This window comes from Coloeus monedula (genome assembly GCF_965178545.1).
Source record: "Coloeus monedula genome assembly, chromosome: Z".
NCBI lineage: Eukaryota > Metazoa > Chordata > Aves > Passeriformes > Corvidae > Coloeus > Coloeus monedula.
The window spans coordinates 29,818,470-29,831,404 of NC_138822.1; the positions used below are offsets into that span (position 1 = coordinate 29,818,470).

The window sequence follows — 12,935 nt, forward strand, 5'->3', positions numbered from 1 at the left end:
TCAAATCCAATAACAATTAAATAATTAATAAATAAAATAAATTTAAACTATAAAAAAATTACATTTAAATAACTTCAAAATTCACATCTCCAGCTGCTTAGGTGTTTGTATGACTACATTCTTCTCTCTTGCACTGTGGATGCAGAAGTTCAACCAACACTTATGGAGCCTTTCAACATATTTGGAGTTATTATTTTTTTAACTCAACTGCAAGACCGATTAATTTAACATTTACATTCTCATACCTTGTACTGGGCTGAGAAAGCTTTAACTGTAAACTGCATATCTCAACTGTCTGCTATGCTATTTTAAACCCACAGACAACTTACAAGGGGTCCGTTGTTTCAAACTTTGTTTTGAACTTCACTGTATTTTTAAGTATCAGCTGCACACTACTGTAAAAAAACCAACTCAGCCAAAAACCAGGCTGGCAAGGAAACACTGAAAACAACACAATTCCCTCTTATTTTTCCACTTCTAGCTGCACAGCATGACTAAGAACGTCAGGAGGTTGTTGCGCCGCCTTCTTCCTCATCTTTACTGTAGACATGCTGCTGGTTCTCGTGGCTGATGTTTCAACAACCTAAACCAGCTGGAAAAAAATCAAAATGAATAGACTATTTAGTACCAAGTGTACCTGTCCTTCCACAAGCTACAAAGACTGGACAGTGATGATACACTGTGTGTGGACAGCTTTTCCTCTACCACAAAACCAGGAAGCAATGCAGGAGTAACTACCTCTGCCATACTACTTGGCACGCTCAGGCAGGTTTTTTCCTGCCAAAGGAATATGGTCCCAAAGCTGCAGCAACTGCTCTCCAACTTGTGGTTCCAGCTCCTAGAAAGGATCAGGAAATCCGGGAAGTTATCTGCACTGCTACTATTGAGCATACAGAAACGATTTATTACTGAATTAGGTGAGGTTGCCGGTGATTGCTTTCAAACCTTCTACAAGAGCTCATCCCTTTTGCTATTGGGACAAACATTAGAACTCCCAGCAGAGCAAGGTTTTCTTACTAGGGCTCAGCAGGAGATAAAAACTTTCATAAGCCACCCTAGCCTAGAGGGTGTTTGGGGTGTTTCCATTCCCAGTGAGATGTCAGTTCTCACAAAGATCATTCCAGTGAACACACTACCTCCATACACAAGAACAGACGCACCAGATACTTTGTACCTACCACAGGTCACTCACTTACTAACTCAAGATCATTATTTTCCACATCTTTTAAGTTGAATTCCATCAAGCGTGGTGGAGAATGTGGAAAGAGAGGTCACAGGAAATACAGTGGCTGTCCTTTCCTTGTACTTCTTTCCTCCAGTTTCTTACAACTGGAGAGAGTTTTGGAGAAGAGAAGGTGAAACAAAAACTTCAGCTCTTGAGTCATCAAGATGTTTTGGGAGGGGATGGAGAGAGGGCAGAAACTGCCACAGAGAAATTCTGTGCCAATTCTCTGGCTTTTTGTAGTTGCAGTTAGAGCTTTAACAGATTTGAGAACGGTCCTAAGCTTTACTCTACCTCAAAACTCGGGATTCTCTTCAGGCTTTACAGAAAAAACCTTTTAATTATGAACAGTTATTTGGGTGTAACAGACTGTCTAAGAGAATACATCTCAACCAAACACGGCACAAACCTCCAGAACTAAATTACAAAAAAACCCCAACAACTTCTTTTTGGAAGCATCCACCTTTAAATAATTTTTTAAACACATAAGCAAGAAACTGTTTTGATCTTATCAAAATGTCTCCATTACTTCAGCGGTAATTCTGCATTCGCTGAAGGTACAATGCACCAATGAACTGGGATTCAGATTAGCAGACACACGAACAAGTGGCGATAAACTGAACAAGCCAATAAAAAATACACAGTTCTACCAAGTAAAGAAAACTTTAGAAGAGAGTAACATTACCTGGCCATCTCTACTTATCTGTACTTTCTTACTGTCGTTCCACGGGTTGAGCAAATGGTGTGCAAACTGAAAAGGAATGCTTTCTTTTCGGATCCAGTCCACCTTAAACACACCTCCGAAACCAGCAGATCCCCAGTCTTGACTTTTCTCACGCCCAATTGCTGAACCCATTCTAGCAAACCCCTGGGACAAAAATGGAAAGAACAGACATAATGGGACCACATCTGTCTGTGGCAGAACGAGATAAATAACTCAACTTCCTGTGAAACTTTCAAAATAGTTTCAAAGTGATTAACACACTCTCCACCATGAAGCTGGAGCTTCCAAAATGTTTTACATCTAGAAAGTTAGAGGTAGCACTTCTTTTTCCACTTCAAATATGCCTTGTAGGGTTTGACCGTAAGGAATGTCTCTCAATGACAAAATTATCACTGAAGGTTTTTTAAGCTTCGTAACAGATTAAAAAGCTGTTGCAAAACCACCTGAAGCAGAGGGAAATCAAGATGAATATTCCAGTACAGAATAGTCCGTTAGACATTCACATTCCTCGTCAGCTGTAGGTTATTTTTGCAGAAATCCATTTGTTCCTTCTCGTGTTCCCTCTACATTAACTTTCACATAGAATCAGGAGAGTGTAGCTGTTCTTCCAAGAAAGAAGTCAAAGTTGCTTTTATTTCCTTCTTTAGTGAAGCTGGACAAAATTCCACCATGACAAGTATTCAGAAAGAAAATGAAAGGAACCCCAAACCCGAGATAGCATTTAACTTACTTCAGGACACCCTGATTTGCCCACGCCCCAACCAAACCAGAAGTGAACCCAACCCCACAGACAACGTATCAACTATTCAGGTGAATTGATGCCAGTTAGGATGTAGCAGTCCAAAAGATGCAGTTCACTGTGTAAATTAGCAGCACTCACTGCTGATGTAAGACATGCAGTCCTACATAGCTCAAGGCAGACTTACATGAGAGTTAATGAAAGGAACAGTGGAAAAAAAATAAATGTGGACTAGAAAGAGACAGTTGGGACAACAGAAGATTAATAGGGAAGTTAATCCCACATTCCCATGAGGGTGCAGTGCCCTGTCACAACTGGAAGGGCAGGGCAAGGTCAATCACCTGCACTCCTGACGTCGGCGTGTCTTCCCTCCCCCGCTTCCCTGCCTGAGAGCACCAATGCAACCGCCCATTTTCGGTATCAACTGGCTTGCTGAAAATTACTTGCCAGTATTACACCTGCGTTTGCCAAATCATCGTACACAGTATGCCACTGCAGTCCTTCAGTGGTATTGCCAAGACAGCTGTGTTTTGGTTGGTTCCTTAGATTTTCAGTTCAGCTGATTTTTACAAAGAGCTTATATATGAAGAAGTAAGTGGGCCTTTCTTTACCTGGAACAACTGAATTTAGCTGGCTCAAAGCTAATGCGCAACTTTGCACTACCAGGTCAAGTTTTTAACTTCAAACTGACCAGAGATTTGACCAACAAACTGTTGACATATATCTCACTGAACATGAAGTCAAGACACAGCTCTGGAAGAATCACGGCCAGCTTCCTAACTGGAAGTGAATAAAACCAGTTTTTATTAAGATTTTAATAAAGAAATGTATGAGTTTCCTGGCTTTAGAAAGCTATGACTTGCCTGTAACTCCTTGCTCACTTACAATACACACTTTGGCATGCAAAGAGTAGCAATCCCTGACTTTGTCAGGATTTTTGGGGCGCTTTTTGTTGTTTTAGAGGATTAATGTAGGGTATAAACATTATTCTGACTCATGATGTTTGGAGGCAATTCTGTCTCCGCCTTCGAGGGACAAACTGAGCTAACTAGAAGAGCATGTTTCAGAGAAGAATTAAATGCTCTTTCTTCAGCAAGCACAGACATTTGCACACTGCTCTGCTTCTCAGAAGGCCAGGAGTCATAAGCAAAGCTGTCCACACTACACACAGTCATCTGCTGCAGCCTCCTAAACCACCAACCGCTGCTAATACTTAGTTTTAGATTAGGACTCACCTGAAAGCATCCAGACCCTTGAGCAGAAAATATTAAGTAAACCAGGCTGCTCTCCCAAAAGGCTCCATTCAGTTTCCCTTCATTACTTGGCGTAGTGGACCATATTCCCTTCTGTTGAGAAATATCAATGTTTTGCAAGTTGCTACTTTTCATTATAAAGTACCGAACTGGCCTATTTTGGCTTGGTGAAGGAGATCTGCAACCCTGGAAAAAATAAATTAAATTAATAAAGACAACAAAATAAACCAGGCTTTATTTCTGAAGCTTTACACACACGAACATGGAAATCCTTGACTGTGCTCCTCCCTTCCTCCTCCAGCTTCTAGAAGAAACGTAAAATCAGCTGGTCCTGTCTGAAACGGCTTTAAAATGTATCCGACATCTATTTTACATTTTGATAGCACTTCTCAACAATTCCTCCATGAGGGGCCGAAAACAAGTAGAGCAGAATAGGAGTAAAAAGCTTAGTGATTAATTACGATTTGTTTAAGCCTGACATGCCTTGAGATGGCACCAAAATTAATCATCCTAGACTGCAGCCTACAGCACACCACTCCCATTTCTACCTTCGGGAAACATGTTTTCTTCCTTTTACACTGGCTCAACCTAAAAGCTGAAAAACTCAAGAGGAATTACTAAATCCTCCAGCGAGTCCATGAGGTTTCCTTTCAGTGATCTGTTTAGTATCACTGCAGTTTACCATTCAAGTATACGGGGACAATTATGACAATAAGCTCGTTAAATGTGTGCTTTGTTAAAATAACCCTCACAAAACCCCCCAAGCAGTCATAATAAGGCAGGTAACACAGATAACACAATATTTAAAGAGAATCTGTATCAATGGATGCTGTTACAGAAACAGAAAGGCAGAATCCAAAACCTTCAGAAGTGTGTGTACAATGTACTAATTTAGTTGAAAAAAATTAATACACCTTCACCATTTATTAAAAAAAAAAATCTCATTTTTTTACTTTGGATAGCTTTACCTCAGCAGTCCACAAATACCATCTTTGCTGTATTAAACTAGCGTAACAAGGATATTTAGTCTAGATTTTAAGTTCCAGAAGGAAGCATTATGCAGCTGTTACAAATGAAAAGTTAAGTCAGGTTCCTAATTTAGCAGTAAAATACCTAATTGTTGCAGAATGGTATCAGCAAGACATCCCTTTACTTTCGAAGAGCAGGGTGGTACTTTGGAGAACTCTACCTTTGCAGATACTGGAGAAGAAGGACTAGCACAGGGGCTGGGACAGCTACTGCTGTCTGCAGGCTTCACTGAGGACTGAGCTGATCTGTCATCTGAGGATCGTTTGGAGAGCAAAATGTCTTTTTCTTTGTACTTCTTTGGCTGGTGGAGTGCAGGAGATGTAGATTTCACCGAAACTCTAAAAAGGACATGCCTTGAGTTTCACAAGCACTCACTGAACAATTTACGTACATACCTGTCAGCCTACTGCATGACCACATGTATTACAGCAACTACAACACATATTAAACACTAACTAAAAACCCATACCGGTCATGCATTGTTTTTTAATGTTACTGCTAAACCTCATCTGCTCCTTCTCCAAGATCACAAATCATGGACAATATTCCTGACTGCTCTCTCAAACAGCAGGCCCATGTATGAAATACTTCTCAGTGAAACTACAATGCAGCATAGGACAGTATCACACCTTTCAACTGTACTGCCACTATTTCCACCTCCTTATTACTAGCAGAAATTTAAGTGATGCTTGCATACATAAATTGCAACCTACAGTGTCTAGAAGACCTCAACATCTTACTTTTCAGCACTAGAGGAGTCAGAGAATTCAGTTTCTGTTGAGCTTTTTCTACTGTTGGTTGACTTCCATGTAGATGCCAAAGGAAGCTCTTCACAAGTCACAGGTCTCGGTCTCTGGCCAATTCCTGAAGGCTGCTGCAGACCTGCAGACTGCTCTTCAGCACTCAGAACAGCTGTAATTGCTCTTACAGTTGTTTCATCAACTTGAGACCACGGTTTAGAAGGAGCTCGCATACGACGCAGGAACAAACTGTGCCACTTCTGCCTGAGTTGCAACAGCATCCCAGCAGCCCGTAATGAATTCCAATTCTGTTACAGACTGATGAAAATTACATCAGGCAGGTGAGAGTACCCTACTCCTTCCTATCAGGCAGCACCTCACATTCCAGTGAGAACAAGGTCCAAACTGAAAGGCAAGACCAAGGTCTTGGGGAGGGGGAATAACTCTTACTTAAAGTAAGATGTTAATTTACATTTTTCTCCTTGGACGCAAGGTAATTTTTGGAACATTTCCTTTAGCTCTGTACTAAACTTAACATTGCATTGTAAATCCACAGAATTTTTTTCCTTTTTATCTTTCCAGAAAACCCACTTTTTTCATGCTTTATGCCCTTCCTATCAAATCAATCTGTACTCATGCACTCTTCAGTCATACCTGAGGGAAAAGAGCTCTAAGCGGCATTTTTCTTACACAGACTTCTGCTCAAACGCAATGACTAAATTCAGAAGACTAGAGTCTAATTCCCATGTTATCAGAAATGCTTCCATTGAAAAAAGAATTTTTAAAAATCACTCTTCTGGACATGTCTAGGACAGACAGCATTATTATTAGAGCTGGTAAGTTCCAGGGTTTCATGATCCATAAACTACCTCCTACCACAGCCACAGCTCTTCAATGACCTAAAGCCTTCTGTTTCAAAGAGGTTTTTATTTCTCCTTCCGAAATCTGATAGCAACTTTCTTTCAGCAGCTCCAGCTTCAAGTGCTCCTTTTTCGATCCGATTGTGGTTATGCTCCCAGAGAAAGAAAAACACAATATGCCAATGTGGCTGTTCTCTCAGCTCCTGCTCAGATTTTGGCTATCCCAGCTCATGCTGTGGCCTGATGGAGCACCACACAGGCAGGACAGGAGGCCAGAAGGAGCAAAAGGGCCATTATGCAGCCACTGTCACCTGCAGCCTGCTGTCCCCTGCAGCCCTTATCTTTTGTCTGGCAGCCTCTTCAGAATGTGCTCACTTGTGGAAACAGACAAAACTGCCAAGCTCAGACACATAAAACATCATATTGCCCAGAAAGTTTCTGAAGCAGATCCAACAGCATCTGGACTGCTGAGGCTTTCCTGCTCCCTCATGTGAGAGACAAGACACCCACACCCCATGATGGAGGAAGAGGGAAGAGCACTCTCACTGTTGGATTAGGTGACCAATTATTTTTTGTCTTTTTGCTCATAGGTACAAGGTTTGAAAGGTATGGGTGGTAGGTTACAAAACCTTGCGACTTGCACGTTGAATACGTGAATTCATGTGACAGCTCTGGGCCAAAGGGGATTGAAGCCCTTTAACTCTTGATGAGCTCACGAAATATGGGTTAAATCACAGAGTACTTAGTTTGACAGACCCCAACGGACCATGACATTCTTAGAGAAAATTCCTGGCTACTCAAACGTTACAAAAACCTTTTTACATCTTTTTATAATCCTTCTACATGAAGCAAACACAGGAGTGATTTCTTACGTACTTCAGGGTCCAGTTTGAGATGAAGCCATTCATCCAGCTTCAGTAGTGCCAGATCAGCAGTTGTTTTGTCCTCCATCTCACTGTCACTGCTATCGTTAGATACCCCTCCCCCTGAATTAAAGAGAAAAGGTGCATTAGCATTTCTGTATTATTTCTACTTATATACAAAAACCTGAACACTACCGCATTACCAGCAATAAATCCTTTTCCTTCTAAAACTGACTTTACAATGTAAACTGTTGTAAAACTACTTCTTCTTTTCTGCAAATACACTGCAGAGTCTTTGCTCCAGATAGGAGCAATCAAGTAGCCAGACCTGCTGAAGATCCTACTGTGTAAAAACCTGTACTGACGTGGTCTGACTCAACTCATGTACCTTCACCAGTATTCACAAGCCACAATCCAGCTGTTGCCTGAAGCTGTTTGTAAAACCACACGTGGCTCTATTTCCTAGTAAAAGAGCAGATTTTTTTACTAGATTACTAGATAAAGACCTAGTAAGAAAAAGAAAATTATAGATACGTATGGCTATTAATTAGGAATCCTTATTTCCTAGAGCGCAATTCAATCAGCATGAACACTATTCTAAGGTCAACAGTTTAAAAGCAAGACAGAAAAGCTTCACAAATAAGTTGGACTTTCAGTTTGATTCAACCTATGAGAAATAGCAGCAGTTATTTTTGCCTCCATTCCTACAGCACTCCATTTAAATAAGAAAAAAAAGGAAATTTCTATATATTCTCCATTACTTCTAGTTAACAGCACAGCTAATTGACATTAGAAATCATCAGTGGAAAATATCTTGAAAATGCATGTGTCAGCTAGAAGCAGTATGTCTTGTTTGCCACATTGATTGTTTCTAAATTATTCAGTTTGAATAATCTGGTCTGAAGTATCAAATAAAGCAGTCTGGAGAAAAAGAACACACATGCTACGCTTCTCAGTACTAGTATTATCATTAGACATTGTGGCTGCATTCTCTCCTTACAAACTGCACTGTAGTTTCTGAGACCCCAGAACTGTGTCAATTATGGATATGGATCTGTAAGGAATCCCAAAACTGAGACATTTGTTACAGAACCTACAAACTATTCCTGAATAGCTACAAGAATCATTACACTGTTATTTCAGAAGTCACCAACATATGCATTAAAAATGACTGAAAAAGAAGCTTTGCACATCACACACTGGTGCATGCCAATGGAAACATTCCAAATCCACACTCCAGTGTACCTCGGAAGGCTGAAGATGCCTGCAAGGCATTACTTGGCAGTCTGGCTGGTCCACAGAAGAGGGACACGGTGACAGGTGTCACAACAGAGCAGCACCTGACGTTTGCTGTCTTGCGAGCTCTCGTCATTTCGTCATAGATAAGCCAGTCTGTAGGGAGGGCCTGGATGGCTGCAGCTTGTCCATCTGCTGGGGGAACCTGTGCAAGAGCAGGTAAGACTGGGCTATTATACCCTCTACCTGTAGTTAACATACATTTTAACATCTTTCTCATTTTATCCAGAGACATTGTGGATGCCTCAACCTGGCAGTGTTCAAGGCCAGGCTGCGTGGGGCTCTGAGCAACCTGGACTAGTGGAAGGTGTCCCTGCCCATGGCAGGGGGCTGGAACGAGATAAGCTTTAAGGTCCCTTCCAACCCAAACCCTTCTGTGATTCTGTATCTTTAGGAAGAAATACGTATATAATTATATACATATATAATATATACCTATATAAAAATAAAAATAAAAATATACATGCAAATAAAAAAGCATGAGAGAATTCAACCAGATGCACAAATTATCCTACCACCATGAAACAAAATACTTTGCTTTAAAAAGAGATGTTAAAGAAGAAAAGTTTCAGAGCAGAACTTCTTGCTTTTAAGAGATTATATCTTTACAACAATTTTACAACTAGGGGTGGTTTTTTGTCATTTTGCCTTGTTCCATCTGGAGAAAGGACTAATTGAAACAATGGAAAAATGAACCAACTCCAATTCTACCAACTGGTAGGAAAAGTATTTTCTAAAGCTGCAGTGTTTAATGCCCTTGCTGCTTTTAAAGTACTGACAACTAGGAAAAGACGTTTCTAAAACATCTGATAGATTCTAGTGCTCTATTTTGTGAGCTATAAATTCAAAGTGATTTTACCTTGTTATACTGAGATTGACCAAGAACAGAGGTAGGATGAAATCGCACTTTCTTCTCCTTTGGTTCAGTCAACACCAGGCTTTCTCTGTCTACGTGCACAAGATCGGGATACATCCCAGCCACTAAGGCAGCTTTAATTACAGCCCAGTTCTCAGAGTTAGTATTAACATCTCTAATAGCAGCTCCTCCTCTGGCTCTCACAAAACCTGTCAGAAGAACAGGACAAAACGGTGCCATGTTAGCTTGTGTTTGGTTCCCAAAAGGAATTTGAAAACAAAGGTGAAATAAACTACTAATTTGTTGCATCTTTCACCACTGCCAACCTTAACAGCATCAAGAAGAAACCATTACACTGAAATCCCTCCCGATAAGGGGTTGCACACTAACACAGAATACAATTACTTTCTACAATACAAAGACATTTCCTATGGGAATAATTTACTAAAACATAATGACCCAAAGAAATTCATCTCGACACTGAAATGCGGTGCCATGTGGAGCTGAGATGAGGATGCCTCTGGTTAGATCAGCCACAGTTCCTCATCTACACCATACCCCGCATCAACGTGTACGTGAAGGTCTGATTCAAATTAAGTAAGAAAAATGACACCAGTGAACATTATTTCTGTTACAATTTCTATAGGCTGGACTTTAAAACGAGGTTAAAATTTCTTCCAAGCTGTTTACCCAAGGCTCTAAGCTGGCCAAGCAGCTGTGTTCTCATTCCTACGATGATTTCCATCGTGGCTTGGGATAGGAAGTTCTTTTCACAGAAGGCTCTCTCCCAGCCATCAGCGCGCGCCTTCTGCCACGCCTGAAAACGTTTTTCACATTTGCCTATCACTTTGACTAGCTAAAACTAAAAAGTGCATTTTAAAAAAATTACATTTATGTCAATAAAATGAAGGCAAAACCCACTCTGGAAGTAAATGCATCAAACTAGATTTTTTTTCTAATTTCAAGAATTAGATTCTCTTTACCTGTTCACTCCAGTGATCATTACATCAAGTTAAAATGATTAATTCAATAAAGATCATTACATTAAGATCATGATTTGAAGTTATCAGTGTAGTAGGATGTAAAGAGCCACACTGTTGGCACATGGCTGGAACGCTCACAATCTTGTAAGGTTTGGAAACATCAACAAAACATACCACAGAAAGTGTTCCCTCACACATTGATGAGTCCAACACACAGGAAAGCCACTAGGCAAAAATAACGTCTTCTCCAAGGCCTTAATCACAGTCCACCACTCTACATCCAAGCAGACTGGTACATTATTTGCCTTGATGGGTGATCTCCTGTGATGAGTACTCTCTGAACTGAAATCCTACCTGGAAAGCCCTGAGCAGGGCCATGTGGTCACTGAACGTCCCTGCAGCAAAACGCTTCCTGCACAGCATGGCTGCACGCTTTTGGGAGGCCAGCGTGGGCAGCACAAAAGGGTCTTGGCCGGCAAGAGCACAGGCAATGGTCAGAACAGGATCCAGGCACTTCAGCACAACAGCATACAACACCATTTTACCCAGGTGTGGCTCTACAGGTAATTCAGTGAGGTGGTAACCAAGCTCAGTGAGATCTTCCCAAGGGTCCATGGCATCTATGGTCTGTTTATAAACAAACAAACAAAGGAGAGGGGGACAGGGACAGTGGACTAAATCAGTTTACAGTGAAAGCAGAAAGGATGTGAATACTGGGCATTAACCAGACTTCTTCCCAAACACTAAAACAGCAAGTCCAACTATTAACAGAGACGACTTTGAATCACTCTCTTCCCCGACATGGAAAAACACATCCCCACACACAAAATGAAAACAGGTAATAAGCAAAAATTCAAAACATCCTGAAGTAATTAAAAACAGCTTCAGTACAAACAGAAGCCAGTAAGATAGGCTGCTACACCACAAATATGGAATCAAATGAAATTCCCACCTAAACCTATTCCTTTCCTGACCTTAAGCATGTGCACAGCATTTCTGACAGTTAGAGCAGGCGGAGGATCAGGAGCTTTCATAAGGAAGTCCACAACTGGACAATTAATTGGAGCCAGAAGCTTTGTGTATAAACAAATCTCCTGCAAGTTCAAAGGCAGAAGAAAAAAGGTTACTAAGACTTGGAAACAAACCCAACACACGATTTTTTGCAATTAATAGTATGGTTTGATGACATTAAATTTTTTGAAGTTACAATTTCAAACTGAACATGCACCTGAAGTGGCATTCTTAGAAGTTCTGGAGACTGAAATTCCAACATATTCTGAAATCGGAGCCTGCTGAAGAGACGAAAACAGACTCCAGGCTGACAGCGCCCAGCCCTTGAAAATAAAGTATGGGAAGTTGTGAAAATTAGGATTTTTTTCTAAAAACAAAACCAACCAACCAAAAGCCAGCAAACAGACACAGAAACTTAGAACGGAAAAGCAGAAGCAGTTCTGTGAAGAAGGTGTTGCTAAGTGTAAGTCACACACAGAGTGTGAGTTTTCCAAGCGTGGATTATTTTTGATGGCATGGAAATTTTTTATTGTAATTTTAACCCAACACTGAGAAATCTGGAGAAACAAAAACAAGGCTCATCTAAGTAAAGGCTGTGGGTTTTTTGCTAACCTAAGACCAGTCCAAATCTCAATCATCCTTTGCTGTAAGGAATCTAAGCTGCGAACTTCGTTTCTTCCCTGCGCATCCCCCAAACTCAAGTTACTCTTGGAGTAAAAGGTAGAATAAAGATTAAACAGCTTGTGACTGAAGGGACAGAGACAGCAAATTCTCACATTCACACACAAATACTTGAAGCTTAATGCCAACAGAATTGATGAAACATTTGTTTGGGCATTTGCTGGCAATTGATGGGCATTTGTTGCTACAAAACTTCCAAGCCCTCACCCACAGTGTTGGGAAGAATATGATCATGGCCTGTTAAGTCGTGGATAGTTTGGAGAAAGTGAAATAGGCAGTCCTCTGCCCAAAGACAAGGTGTGAAAACAGGTGGACACTGTGACTGCTGGTGCTACGTGGGAGAAAGAGGAAGGAGAACAAATTAATGTAGAGGAATTCCTTGTGGAACAGGGGCATGAGATACCCCAGGAGAGCTTGGGCATCCCAGGGCTGTTGCAGAAGTACCCCTGACGGGGCCTCAGGCTGAAGATAGGCTTGCAAGGCACCTGCTAGCCGGCAGCCTTGAACAGCCTTGGGAAAAGGCATACACTGGTCAGCTGCCCCGCTGCTTAGAGGCTTTCTCATGGGAAAGGGGCGTGAACTTTGAAAAAGTCTAACTTGGTGAAGGTAAACAATAAAACGGGAGCACGATGCTCAAATCGTATCGGTGTTCGTGTTGTGTCTCAGGCTGCCTCTCCT

At 41.1% G+C, this 12,935-nt stretch overlaps 1 pseudogene across 1 annotated transcript in view; it reads right to left on the minus strand.

The window, feature by feature from the left end:
- Positions 1-748: 748 nt before the first annotated feature.
- The window catches only part of LOC309584792 (3'-5' RNA helicase YTHDC2-like), a 30,396-nt pseudogene continuing 18,209 nt past the window's right edge, over positions 749-12,935 (minus strand). Inside the window, exons 18-29 of the transcript in view lie at positions 11,794-11,899; positions 11,540-11,659; positions 10,920-11,192; positions 10,273-10,399; positions 9,586-9,791; positions 8,676-8,871; positions 7,444-7,553; positions 5,708-5,997; positions 5,128-5,305; positions 3,921-4,124; positions 1,908-2,090; positions 749-838 (exon numbers count right to left, since the gene is read on the minus strand). The product of the transcript in view is annotated as a 3'-5' RNA helicase YTHDC2-like (transcript). The remainder of the gene's footprint in view (positions 839-1,907; positions 2,091-3,920; positions 4,125-5,127; positions 5,306-5,707; positions 5,998-7,443; positions 7,554-8,675; positions 8,872-9,585; positions 9,792-10,272; positions 10,400-10,919; positions 11,193-11,539; positions 11,660-11,793; positions 11,900-12,935) is intronic.